Source organism: Chiloscyllium plagiosum, chromosome 20 (assembly GCF_004010195.1).
Source record: "Chiloscyllium plagiosum isolate BGI_BamShark_2017 chromosome 20, ASM401019v2, whole genome shotgun sequence".
Taxonomy (NCBI): Eukaryota; Metazoa; Chordata; class Chondrichthyes; order Orectolobiformes; family Hemiscylliidae; genus Chiloscyllium; species Chiloscyllium plagiosum.
In genome coordinates, this window is record NC_057729.1 from 2157246 (window position 1) to 2163923 (window position 6678).

At 46.4% G+C, this 6678-nt stretch overlaps 1 protein-coding gene across 2 annotated transcripts in view; it reads left to right on the plus strand.

Moving 5' to 3' along the window:
• The first annotated feature begins 1098 nt into the window (after positions 1-1098).
• LOC122559980 (phospholipid transfer protein) overlaps positions 1099-6678 on the plus strand; it is a 59233-nt gene continuing 53653 nt past the window's right edge. For both annotated transcript variants that reach the window (XM_043710099.1, XM_043710101.1), the window contains exon 1: positions 1099-1459. The gene's annotated coding sequence lies outside the window, so the exon portion shown is untranslated. The remainder of the gene's footprint in view (positions 1460-6678) is intronic.

Sequence of the window (6678 nt, forward strand, 5' to 3'; positions counted from 1 at the left end):
GATCCACAGAAATGTGGTTAACTCTTGACTGTCCTCTGACGTCAGCAATGAATACCAGTCTCGCCAGCAACGCCCTCACACCAATGCATAAATGTGGGCGGCACGGTGGCACAGTGGTTAGCACTGCTGCCTCGCAGCGCCAGAGATGGAGTTTGACGTTCTCCCCGTGTCTGCGTGGGTTTCCTCCGGGTGCTCCGGTTTCCTCCCACAGTCCAAAAATGTGCGGGTTAGGTGAATTGACCATACTAAATTGTCCGCAGTGTTAGGTGAAGGGGTAAATGTAGGAGTATGGGTCTGGGTGGTATACGCTTCGGCGGGTCGGTGTGGACTTGTTGGGCCAAAGGGCCTGTTTCCACACTGTAAGTAATCTAAAAAGCTAATCTAATCTAAAAAAGGAAATCTGCTGAGTTTCTCCAGCAATTTCTGATTGTGTTTCTAATTAGAGGGTTTCTGCGCAGTATCGGATGTGATTGGAAGGATTTGGGTTGTGGCTGGAATCTGATTAGTGCAATCCTGGGCTATTTGGGATCTTTTTGGGGGGGACCCAGTTTGTATGATCTAATTGGAGATATCCTGACCTATGTTGGGATAGGCTCAGAGCCATGTTGCCCCAGGATGTGTCTGAAGGGAAGGAAAACAGGCTGCAATGTGTTAATTTAGGTCTGAGTGAATGTTTGGGTGGGACCTGCCGATGGAGTCAGATTATTTAAGGCCTGGTCATTAAAACAAAACCATAACGCAATCCCTGACAATTTAATAAAGTGGATGATTTAAGCAGCAAGAGCTACCTTCAGGCAGAATAACAGGGCACTGCCAGAAATATCAATGTTAAAGGCAACTTCTGAATTAGCAGCAGAGGTTTGGGAAAGTCAGCGAATCACATTAAGTGAAATATTCTCTCCTGACAGAGCTCAGCAACAACAAGAGTGAGGGCTGAGCGAGTGATTGAAGAGGCTGGTGAGGTCAGTACAAGACAGAGAGGATTCTGTCCTGCAAATCTGGCAGTGAGACAGGGGGAGAAGAATTTATTTTCAAAGAAAAATCAAACTGAGCCAAGATTAAAAACATTGAGAGAAGGTGACACTGGGTCAGATCCCTGAGGATGTGTAGGAAGATGACTGTCACAGAGAGGTACAATTATCTCTGACATTTATAGAACTGATGGTGCCAACCAGTATCTAGACCAGTAGAAGCTGGGCTGGGCTCTTTGGCTTTAAATAGCATCAAGAATCAACATTGATGAATGTTCATCATAAATCAGGTTTAATTCAGCCGAGGGCAGCCACTGAGATAAAACAGGAGTGAGAGCAAGCAACATAGCCACACTTCCATTGGCTGTTTAAAACACTAGATCACTTGAAATCTCTTTAAGATCTGATTTCATGGGATTACTCCTCGTGGTGTCTCGGTAAAGCAGAGGAAAGCAGATCCCGATCACGACAAAGGAAAGCAGGCAAAGGTAAGGACAATCTTCTTCACACGCAGAAACGTTAGGAACAGGGAGAGGACACTCAAGCCTGTTCTGTCATTTAAGCAGATTCTCGCCTGCTGTGTATCCACGGTTACCAAAACCTCCAGGAAATAAAAATTAATCCCAGGGCACCGCTGTGAGCAAAGCCAGGAGGAAAATCAAAGAGGCATTCAATCACATTTGCGTCTTCTTTTTTAATTTCTGTGTTTTATTGATGGTCAGAGCCTCACAAAAACAGTTTATGGTGAGATTGTTTTTTAAAGAATTGTTCATGGGATGAGGGTGTCACTAGCTTTATTGCCCAGAGGATTGTTAAGAGTCAACCACATTGCAGTTGGTCTGGAGTCATGTGCTGGCTAAACCAGGTAGGGATGACAGATTTCCATCCCTAAAGAACATTAGAGAACCAAGTGGGGTTTGTGTTGATAACATTTGCAAATATTAGAGTGCCTTCTTATTCCTGTTATTTTTGTGTTGATTTCATTTTTCACTAGTACCTACTGTGGGACTTGAAGCCACATCTCGGGAACATTAGTCTCAGCTTCTGAGATTACTAGTCCAGCGACATTACCGCTACATCATCATCATCTCCCCCCACTCCCAGCCCCATTTGTCATTACTGTGATTTGTTGGCAGTACTGTGGCTCAGTGGTTAGCACTGCTGCCTCACAGCTCCACAGATCCAGTTTGATTCCAACCTTGGGTATCTGACTGTATAAAGTTTGCACATTCTCCATTTACCTCTGTGAGTTTCTGCAGGCTGTTTTGCTTTGCTCTGTGTCAATTAGGTGGATTGACTATGCTTAAATTTCCCCATAGTGTCTCAGGATGTGCAGGCTAAGTGGCTTAACAATAGAATATCAATTTATTGTGAAGTGTATTTTTATTCAAAAACACAGTGAAAAGTTTCATAAGTCGCCATTCCATTACATCTAAATTAAGGACAAGTCATAAAATAAGAAGAAAAATAAAGGTTCAGCACTGTTCAATTAATGGCTCCTGGGTTCAGGGGTAGGCTGGAAAACCGGGCTGAGACCACCCTGCCAGGCTGAGACTGCCACACAGGGACTTGACCTCTACTCTGGGCCATTGGGAGACCTGGAAGCTGCCTCCAATGCAAGGATGAGACCTTCACCGAGGACTAGACCTTCATGCCTGGCTGCTGGAATACCCAGAAGCTGCCAAAGAAGATGTCCACACCAGGCCAAGACCGCCCCCTCCTGGACAGGACCACCACACCGGGAGACTGCCCCACCAGGCCTATACCACCATTCCAGGCTGTTGGGAGCCATCTTGTCGCTGGACCAAAAGACACTGTCCACCAAAGTCATTAGGAGAAGGCAAGGTACAATAATGAATGGAAACATTTAAAAAAAGCATAGAAAGAGGAAGAAAAAGTAAAGCGAACAGAGTAGACAAACTCCGGCTTCCTGGGCAGAGGAGCCCATTTGTTGCGCTGCTACTCCACCACCATCTTGGAATCAAAATATTGTCAGTGTGGGGTTATGTGAATGAGGTGGGTCTTGGTAGGATGCTCTTTAGAGGGTAGGTGCAGAATTGATGGGCCGAATGATCTGAATCTGCATTGTAGGGATTCTGCAATCTTTATTGCAACTGAAACTTCTTCTGATCCTCATCCCACCTCATCCCAATCCAAAATCCCTTGGCATATCCATTCTCCATTCCACCTCTCACAGTTCCACCCCCTCCATTCCAGAAACCTCCTTGCCTCATACCACTCCCCCACCATGTTCCCTCTCAGTTTCCCTGTCACTGCATGGACCTTCGAGGTGACTGGAAATTATTCAATTCTTTACATTCCATCAACATGAATGAAGAATTCATTGCCAAAAAAATCCCTCTTTTCTAATCTTTGCACAGTGTGTCTATGTGCTTAAATCTTACGCCAGTGTTACATTTAAATGGTCAGATGTTCAGAATCTGGCCGGGACAATTCTTGCCAAATATTTTAGGCGCTAAGAGCTGAAGAGAGGCCCAAGGTGAGTCTGGAGCAGAAATGTTGCTTTAACCTGTGTTTATTACAATCAGCCAGTAGTGAAGGGGTTGAGGCCTATGTAGGCAGCTGCTAATCAGCTAACTGCAGCTTCCAACACTCATCAGGAGGTGGTCAGACAATTTACTGGCTCATGGCTTGTCTTACAGTCTCTCCTGACAATGGCCAGCTGATTGGCTATAGCCACAGTATTGAGATGGAGTTTAATCTCCAGCTAAAGGGACACCCTGTGTTTCTTGGCTCACTCTCGGAGTTGAGAACAACACAAATCCATCACCCAAGGTTCTGAGAGACTTTGTCCAAACCTGCTGACACAGGAGCAACCTTAAGTTGGGAAATGTTGTGTTATCATTGGAGAGAGATAGTGTTTGGTCATCAATATCTTACTAGGTGTTTCCCCCGGCTCCTCGGAGAAAGTGAGGTCTGCAGATGCTGGAGGTCAGAGCTGGAAATGTGTTGCTGGAAGCAGCATCCAAGGAGCAGGAGAGTCGACGTTTCGGGCATGAGCCCTTCTTCAGGAATGAGGACAGTGTGTCCAGCTGGTTAAGATAAAAGGTAGGGAGGAGGGACTTGGGGGAGGGGCGTTCTCTCGAACTCAGCACCGCCTTCCTAACCTGCAATCTTCTTACTGACCTCTCCGCGCCCACCCCCACTCCGGCCTTTCACCCTCACCTTGACCTCTTTCCACCTATCACATTTCCGACGCCCCTCCCCCAAGTCCCTCCTCCCTACCTTTTATCTTAGCCTGCTGGACAAACTTTCCTCATTCCTGAAGAAGGGCTTATGCCCGAAACGTCGATTCTCCTGCTCCTTGGAGCTGCGCTTCCCCCTCCTCTCCAGGTTTGGATGGAGGGCAAGAGGAGGAGGATGGGGAGGACTCCTGTGGTACAGGACATTACCCCACTATTAGCACCTCCAGAGTTAGATATGTATATAGTCACAAAGGCAGTTCGGTTCTGTGCAGTAGCATATCAAGGAAACAAACTAACATTGGAGTTCGACTCGATCCAACAAACAAACCAAAGACACCTCTCTTACTTGAACCAGACTATACTCACATGGATTTGGGGCATCAGGAGTGTCCAATAACTTAACTTCAGCAGAAGATCTCAGGAATTGGTTTATTCTCACTGCGCCTTGGCAGTAGCTGCTCCAAGCTTTAGTGGGTCCCTCAGCGTGTAGTCCTGAACCTTGGAATGTGTCAGTCTGCAACACTCAGTTCAGATCAACTCCTTGTTCTAGAAGACGAAGATGTTTCAGGCGGCATCTTTCACCGAGTTGGTTATCCTCCAGGTGCAGTCAATATTTGTCTTGTTGTATGTAATGGGGAGTCGAGAGTGTGATGCTGGAAAAGCACAGCGGGTCAGGCAGCATCCGAGGAGCAAAAGCCCTTCAACAGGAACTTCTGGGGAACAGACCATAAAGCATAGAGTCCTACGTCAGGAGCTGCTTGGGCCGAACCTCAATAAAAACCATCTTCCTCCAGAGCAATGTCTGAGGGACAGTGCAGTCTCTCGTCTGGGGACTTGGGGCACATTGTAAACTGCCAGTGTCAGTGCCATCCCAGAGAATGTGTATACCAGAGCTCACACTCACTGTTCCAACTGTGTCCAATCAGCGGTTGATTTTAGGTTAGATTACATTAGATTAGATTACATTACAGTGTGGAAACAGGCCCTTCAGCCCAACAAGTCCACACCGACCCGCCGAAGCGCAACCCACCTATACCCCTACATTTACCCCTTACCCAACACTACGGGCAATTTAGCATGGCCAATTCACCTGGCCTGCACATCTTTGGACTGTGGGAGGAAACCGGAGCACCCGGAGGAAACCCACGCAGACACGGGGAAAACGTGCAAACTCCACACAGTCAGTCGCCTGAGTCGGGAATTGAACTCGGGTCTCTGGCGCTGTGAGGCAGCAGTGCTAACCACTGAGTGTAACCGATGGGTGCCTGAAACTAATTCAAATCGTCAAATGAATCAATTACAGCCCAGCCCCAATTCTCAATCAGGCCAGTTTCTCCAAGTCCAGCACAGATTTTGTCAAAACCACAAGCAGGCGGTTCCCGTCACACTGTCTGTCTGAGCTATAAAAAGGGCAGCGATAAGAAAATGAGGACCAAAGCTGGAGATTTGTTTGAAAGAAACAGTTAATTAGAAGGCAAATTGGTTTGAAATTTGTGCAAAACGTTTTTGTTTAGCATTTTAGGAATTCAAAATGAAATTGTGTATACTTATTTTTGAAGTAAAAGGCTGTCCCTCGGGGAGTATGGCCTCTTAAGGAGAGATTATAACCTTCCTGCTGTAAATATGCACTTGGACGCTGCAACTGAACGTGTTTCATTTTGCTAAGGGAGTTTATGCAATAGTTTCAATGTTGAAGTGAGCTCTGAACATGTGATAGTCTCACTTGAAGAGAGAGAGAGAGAGACGCTGTGTAAGGACAGGACCAGGCTAGCTGGCAGGATTTCCGGATCATTACTGCAGCCAGTGTCCTCAAATCAGGCCTTGAGTTGTGATATGTACCACTGCTGATCAGGAGCAAGCATTACGCTCACACGTTTTGAGAATGAGGAATGGGAACATACTCTGGTAATGGTACATGTTCCCCAGTAATAGTGGCACTGTATCCCAGGAACAGGAAAGGAGAGGTCACCCTGTTGGGAGTTTTCTACTGGCCTCTGAATAGTTCCAGAGATGTAGAGGAAAGGATAGCAAAATTGATTCTCGATAGGAGAGAGAGAGACAAGGTAGTTATCATGGGGGACTTCAACTTTCCAAATATTGACTGGGAACACTATAGTATGAGTGCTATAGATGGGACAGTTTTTGTCCAGTGTGTGCAGGAGGGCTTCCTGACACAGTATGTAGAGAGGCGAGAGACAAGGTAGTTATCATGGGGGACTTCAACTTTCCAAATATTGACTGGGAACACTATAGTATGAGTGCTATAGATGGGACAGTTTTTGTCCAGTGTGTGCAGGAGGGCTTCCTGACACAGTATGTAGAGAGGCCAACAAGGGGCGAAGCCACATTAGATTTGGTACTGGGTAATGAGCCCGGCCAGGTGTTAGACTTGGAAGTAGGTGAGCACTTTGGTGATAGCGATCACAATTCTGTTATGTTTACTTTAGTGATAGAAAGGGATAGGTGTATACCACTGGGCAAGAGTTACAGCTGGGGGAAAG